Consider the following 7,765-nt stretch of genomic DNA (forward strand, 5'->3'; position numbering starts at 1 on the left):
TTAGAATTTCACAAATGAATTCTCGTTGCAAGTATAGTTTCTAAACCCAACAATAATCTTCTCATACAAAAAGTTATTTGTCACTAAAACAAACCCCTAAATTTATAAACCGAAGTATTGAACCTCGGGTTGTTCTCCCTAGGAATTACAATAAAGTGTCTTGTTATTGGTTGTGAGTTATTTTGGGGTTTTTGAGATTTTAGACAAGAAATATAAATGGCAAAGAAAATAAACTAACAACTAACAAAGCTCTTGGCAAGATATAAGAACTAGAAATCTTATCCTAGTTATCCTCCTCAATTGTGATAACAAATTGTCCATTACTCCCACTTAGTTAACCTCTAACCATAGAGGAAAGTCCTTAGTTAACCTCTAACCATTGAGGAAAGTCAAGTGGATGAATCAATTTGATTCCTCAAGTCCTAATCAACTCCCAAAGGATAGACTAGCTTTAGAGGCATTCAAATTAATTAGCAACTTCTAATTATCAATCGACAAAGGAATTAGATAACTCAAGAGTCACTAATTACTCTACCTAGGTCAAGAGGAACAAAATCTACACTAAAGCTAGAAGAAGCATTTTATCAAACACATAAGAGGCATAGAAGGAAAGCACATGAAATCTACAACAAGAATGAAATCTAACAAAAATTATTGCAATGAATTAACAATAACAATTAAAAGAAACACAATTATTATGAATTACCTTGATTGAATTGAAAGAAAGTAGAAGAAACAAAAGTAGATCTACAACAAAAGACAAGAACAACATAAAAGAGATTACAACAAAGGAATGGAAGAAGAATGAATGTAACTACAAGGAATTGAGAAGATAGAAGTAGAAGAAGATGAATTAAAATCTAGATCTAAGAACTAAACCTAATCCTAATCCTAATTCTAGAGAGAAGTAAGAGCTTCTCTCTCTAGAAACTAACTCTAACTACTAAACTAAGCTAAACTAAACTAATGGTAACTCACATCCTCATCCCTCTTCAATCCTTGGCTTAAATAGCATCAGAAATGAGTTGGATTGGGCCCACAAGGCTTTAGAATTTGCTGGCCACGTATTGCTTTAAGTGGATCATATGGCAGCAACGATGCGTGTGCGTACAGTGTGTGTGCACATCACCATACGTATAGCGACTATGGCAAATCTTTTATCATTTCGAAGCCCCAGATTTTAGCTTTCTAACCCAATTGAAACCGCATCATTTGGACCTCTGTAGCTCAAGTTATGATCGATTAAGTGCGAAGAGGTCGGCTTGATAGCTTTTTGGTTCCATCATTTCTTCATGAGTTCTCCAACTTTACATGCTTTTCCTTCATTCCCTTAATCCAATCTTTGCCTCCTAAATCTGAAATCACTTAACAAACATATCAAGGCATCTAATGGAATCAAGGTGAATTAAATTTAGCTATTTTAAGACCTAAAAAGCATGTTTTCACTCTTAAGCACAATTAAGGGAGAAGTTATAAAACCATGCTATTTCAATGGATATATGTGGGTAAAAGGTTATAAAATCCCTTAAATCAAGCACATGATAAACTCTACAAATGGGGTTTATCAACACCTTAGAGACTTTCAAGATGTAGGTTCAACAACTAGGCAGGAGGGTTCTGATGAGGTTGCTATTTGGTTGTTTGCTTTCCCATTCTCACTTGAGGGAAGAGCCAAATAGTGGTTTTACACTTTGCCCGGAGAGATTGTTGGTGATTGGGATTTGCTTATAAGGGAGTTCTGGTGCACGAAATTATGATCTCTGACAATGGCACCAAAAACTTGGTACACACGATCGTAATCTCAACACTTTCCTTACAATTCCGCGCAGCTGACCAGCAAGTGCACTGGGTCGTCCAAGTAATACCTTACGTGAGTAAGGGTCAATCCCATGGAGATTGTTGGTTTGAAGCAAGCTATGGTCATCTTGTAAATCTCAGTCAGGTGGATTCAAATGGTTATAAAGCTTTGATAATTAAAAGATAAATAAACATAAAATAAAGATAGAGATACTTATGTAATTCATTGGTGGAAATTTCAGATAAGCGTATGGAGATGCGTTATTCCTTTTGAATCTTTGCTTTCCTACTGCCTTCATTCAATCATTCATACTCCTTTTCATGGCAAGCTGTATGTTGGGGATCACCGTTGTCAATGGCTGCCTCCCGTCCTCTCAGTGAAAATGGTCCTCTACGATTTCTGTACGGCTAATCAACTGTCGGATTTCTCGTCTCGGATGAAAAATACCAGGCATAGCTACCGCATGGCTAATCAGCTGTCAGTTCTCGATCGTGTTTGAATAAGATCCAATGATCCTTTTAGTGTCTGTCACTATGCCCCACAGTTGCGAGTTTGAAGCTCGTCACAGCCATCCCTTCCCAGATCCTACTCGGAATACCACAGACAAGGTTTAGACTTTTCGAATCTCAGAAATGCTGCCAATTGACTCTAGCCTATACCACGAAGGTTCTAATCTCAGATTCAGATGCCCCATTGTCAGAGGGGAGTCGATGTGAATCGTTGATTAGAAACCCAAGAGATACACACTCAAGCTATTGTATGTAGAACGAAAGTGGTTGTCAGGCACGTGTTCATAAGGAAGAATGATGATGAGTGTCACAGATCATCACATTCATCAGGTTGAAGTGCGAGTGAATATCTTAGAATAAGAATAAGCTTGAATTGAATAGAAAATAGTAGTAATTGCATTAATTCATGAGGAATAGCATTACTCCACACCTTAATCTATGAGGTGTAGAAACTCCATCGTTGAAAATACATAAGTGATAATGGAGTTCACTGGTTTCGGCCCCAGAGGGGGAACCATAATAACCAAGACCAAGATCTAAGGAATAAACGTCCAAAGATATCTAATACAATAGTAAAAGGTTCTATTTATACTAGACTAGTTACTAGGGTTTATAGAAATAAGTAAATGATGCAGAAATCCACTTCCGGTCCCACTTGGTGTGTGCTTGGGCTGAGCATTGAAGCTTTCATGTGTAGAGACTTTTCTTGGAGTTAAACGCCAGCTTTTATGCTGGTTTGGGCGTTTAACTCCAGCTTTTATCCTGTTTCTGGCGTTTAACGCCAGAATAGGGTATGAAGTTGGCATTTGAAACGCCAGTTTGCATCATCAGAACTCGGGAAAAGTATGGACTATTATGTATTGCTGGAAAGCCTAAGATGTCTAATTTCCAACCCAATTGAGAGCACGCCAATTGGGTTTCAGTAGCTCCAGAAAATCCATTTCGAGTGCAGGGAGGTCAGAATCCAACAGCATCTGCAGTGCTTTTTCAGCCTCTGAATCAGATTTTTGCTCAGGTCCCTCAATTTCAGACAGAAAATATCTGAAATCACAGAAAAATACACAAACTCATAGTAAAGTCCAGAAATGTAAATTTTGCTTAAAAAATAATAAAAATATACTAAAAAGTTGCTAGATCATACTAAAAACTGCCTAAAAATAATGCCAAAAATCGTATAAATTATCCGCTCATCACAACACCAAACTTAAATTGTTGCTTGTCCCCAAGCAACTGAAAACAAAATAGAAGAAAAAGAAGAGAATATACAATAAATCTCACAATATCAATGAAACTTAGTCCTAATTAGATGAGCGGGGCTAGTAGCTTTTTGCTTCTGAACAGTTTTAGCATCTCACTTTATCCTTTGAAATTCAGAATGATTGGCGTCTATAAGAACTCAGAATTTAGATAGTGTTGTTGATTCTCCTAGTTCAGTATGTTGATTCTTGAACACAGCTACTTTATGAGTTTTGGCCGTGACCCTAAGCACTTTGTTTTCCAGTATTACCACCAGATACATAAATGCCACAGACACATAACTGGGTGAACCTTTTCAGATTGTGACTTTGCTTTGCTAAAGTCCCCAATTAGAGGTGTCCAGAGTTCTTAAGCACACTCTTTTGCTTTGGATCACGACTTTAACCACTCAGTCTCAAGCTTTTCACTTGGATCTTCATGCCACAAGCACATGGTTACGGATAGCTTGATTTAGCCGCTTAGGCCTGAATTTTATTTCCTTGGGCCCTCCTATCCATTAATGCTCAAAGCCTTGGATCCTTTTACCCTTGCCTTTTGGTTTAAAGGGCTATTGGCTTTTTCTGCTTGCTTTTTCTTTTTCTTTTTTTTGTTCTTTTTTTTTTCGCAAGCTTTCTTATTCACTGCTTTTTCTTGCTTCAAGAATCAATTTTATGATTTTTAGATTATCAATAACATTTCTCTTTTTAATTTATTCTTTCAAGAGCCAATAAATTTAACATTCATAAACTTCATGGTGTGTGGAATTTTGATCATCAATGGCGCCATCAACATGGTACGCACAATTGTAATCTCAACTCTTCATCACAACTTCGCACAACTAACCAGCAAGTGTTATGGGTCGTGCAAGTAATAAACCTTACGCGAGTAAGGGTCGATCCCACAGAGATTGTTGGTATGAAGCAAGCTATGGTCACCTTGTAAATCTTAGTCGGGCAAACTCAAATGGTTATGGATGATGTATGAATAAAACATAAAGATAAAGATAGAGATACTTATGTATTTCATTGGTAAGAACTTCAGACAAGTGTATGAAGATGCTTTGTCCCTTCCGTCTCTCTGCTTTCCTACTGTCTTCATCCAATCCTTCTTACTCCTTTCCATGGCAAGCTGTATGTAGGGTTTCACTGTTGTCAGTGGCTACCTCTCATCCTCTCAGTAAAAATGTTCAACGCACCCTGTCACGGCATGGCTATTCATCTGTCGGTTCTCAATCAGGTTGGAATAGAATCCAGTGATTCTTTTGCGTCTGTCACTAACGCCCAGCCCTCAAGAGTTTGAAGCTCGTCACAGTCATTCAATCATTGAATCCTACTCAGAATACCACAGACAAGGCTTAGACCTTCCGGATTCTCTTGAATGCAGTCATCAATTCTAGCTTATACCACGAAGATTCCGGTTAAAGAATCCAAGAGATATCCACCCAATCTAAGGTAGAACGGAGGTGATTGACAGTCACACGTTCATAGGTGAGAATGATGATGAGTGTCACGGATCATCACATTCATCAAGTTGAAGAACAAGTGATATCTTAGAACAAGAACAAGCGGAATTGAATAGAAGAACAATAGTAATTGCATTAATACTCGAGGTACAGCAGAGCTCCACACCTTAATCTATGGTGTGTAGAAACTCCACCATTGAAAATACATAAGAACAAGGTCTAGGCATGGCCGTGAGGTTAGCCTCCCAATGATCTAAGAACTAGATGTCCAAAGATAGCTACCCAGATGAAAATACAATAGCAAAAGGTCTTATTTACAAAGAACTAGTAGCCTAAGGTTTACAAAGATGAGTAAATGACATAAAAATCCACTTCTGGGCCCACTTGGTGTGTGCTTGGGCTGATCATTGAAGCATTTTCGTGTAGAGACTTCTCTTGGAGTTAAACGCCAGCTTTTGTGCCAGTTTGGGCATTTAACTCCCATTCTTGTGCCAGTTCCGGCGTTTAACGCCGGGCAGTTTTGAGCGGATTTAGAACGCCGGTTTGGGGCATCAAATCTCGGGCAAAGTATGGACTATTATACATTTCTGGAAAGCCTAGAATGTCTACTTTTCAACGCCATTAAAAGCGCGCCAATTGGGCTTCTGTAGCTCCAGAAAATCTACTTCGAGTGCAGGGAGGTCAGAATCCAACAGCATCTGCAGTCCTTTTTAGTCTCTGAATCAGATTTTTGCTCAGGTCCCTCAATTTCAGCCAGAAAATACCTGAAATCACAGAAAAACACACAAACTCATAGTAAAGTCCAGAAAAGTGAATTTTAACTAAAAACTAATAAAAATATACTAAAAACTAACTAGATCATACCAAAAATATACTAAAAACAATGCCAAAAAGCGTACGAATTTTCCACTCATCACAACACCAAACTTAAATTGTTGCTTGTCCTCAAGCAACTGAAAATCAAATAAGATAAAAAGAAGAGAATATACAATGAATTCCAAAAACATCTATGAAGATCAGCATTAATTAGATGAGCGGGGCTTTTAGCTTTTTGCCTCTGAACAGTTTTGGCATCTCACTCTATCCTTTGAAATTCAGAATGATTGGCTTTATTTCTTTCTTTTTTTCTCTCTTTTTTTTTTCGTTTTCTTTTTTTCCCTTTTTTTTCGTTTTTCTTCTTCTCTCTTTTTTTTTGTATTCACTGCTTTTTCTTGCTTCAAGAATCATTTTTATGATTTTTCAGATCCTCAGTAACATGTCTCCTTTTTCATCATTCTTTCAAGAGCCAACATTCATGAACCACAAATTCAAAAGACATATGCACTATTTAAGCATACATTCAGAAAACAAAAGTATTGCCATCGCATCAAAATAATTAATCTGTTATAAAATTTAAAATTCATGCAATTCTTCTCTTTTTCAATTAAGAACATTTTTCATTCAAGAAAGGTGATGGATTCATAGGACATTCATAACTTTAAGGCATAGACACTAATGATCATAAGACACAAACATAGATAAACATAAGCATAATTTTTGAAAAACAGGAACTAAAGAACAAGGGAAATTAAAGAACGGGTCCACCTTAGTGATGGCGTCTTGTTCTTCCTCTTGAAGATCTTATGGAGTGCTTGAGCTCCTCAATGTCTCTTCCTTGTCTTTGTTGCTCCTCCCTCATGATTCTTTGATCTTCTCTAATTTCATGGAGGAGAATGGAGCGTTCTTGGTGCTCCGCCCTTAGTTGTCCCATGTTGGAACTCAATTCTCCTAGGGAGGTGTTCAGTTGCTCCCGATAGTTTTGTGGAGGAAAGTGCATCCCTTGAGATGAATCTCTCCATCTCCCATGACTTGGAGGTGGAAGCTTTTGCCTTCCCTTTCCTCTTTCTAGAGGTTTCTCTGGCCTTGGATGCCATAAATGGTTATGGAAAAATAAAAAGCAATGCTTTTACAACACCAAACTTAAAAGGTATGCTCGTCCTCGAACAAAAGAAGAAAGAAGAGAGTAGAAGAATAAGAAATGAAGGAGATGGAGATGGCTTTGTAGTTCGGCCAAAGGGGGAGAAGTAGTGTTTAGGGTGTGTGAAAAAGAAGGAGTGAAGATGGGTTTATATAGGAATGGAGAGAGGGGTAGGGTTCGGTTATGGGAGGGTGGGTTTGGGAGGGAAAGTGTTTTGAATTTGAATGGTGAGGTAGGTGGGGTTTTATGAAGGATGGATGTGAATGGTGAAGAGAAAGATGGGGTTTGATAGGTGAAGGGTTTTTGGGGAAGAGGTGTTGAGGTGATTGGTGAATGGGTGAAGAAAAGAGAGAGTGGTGGGGTAGGTGGGGATCCTGTGGGGTCCACAGATCCTGAGGTGTCAAGGAAAAGTCATCCCTGCACCAAGTGGCGAGCAAAATTGCTCTTCATGCCAATTCTGGCATTAAACGCCGGGCTGGTGCCCATTTCTGGCGTTTAACGCCAAGTTCTTGCCCTTTTCTGGCGTTTAACGCCAGTCTGGTGCCCTTTTCTGGCGTTAAACGCCCAGAATGGTGCCAGACTGGGCGTTAAACGCCCATCTGCTAGCCTTACTGGCGTTTAAACGCCAGCAAGCTCTCCTCCAGGGTGTGCTGTTTTTCTTTCTGTTTTTCTTTCTGTTTTTGCTTTTTCAATTGATTTTGTGACTTCTCATGATCATCAACCTACAGAAAACATAAAATAACAAAGGAAAATAGATAAAATATACGTTGGGTTGCCTCCCAACAAGCGCTTCTTTAATGTCA

This window comes from Arachis duranensis, unplaced genomic scaffold (genome assembly GCF_000817695.3).
Source record: "Arachis duranensis cultivar V14167 unplaced genomic scaffold, aradu.V14167.gnm2.J7QH unplaced_Scaffold_99484, whole genome shotgun sequence".
NCBI classification, from domain to species: Eukaryota; Viridiplantae; Streptophyta; class Magnoliopsida; order Fabales; family Fabaceae; genus Arachis; species Arachis duranensis.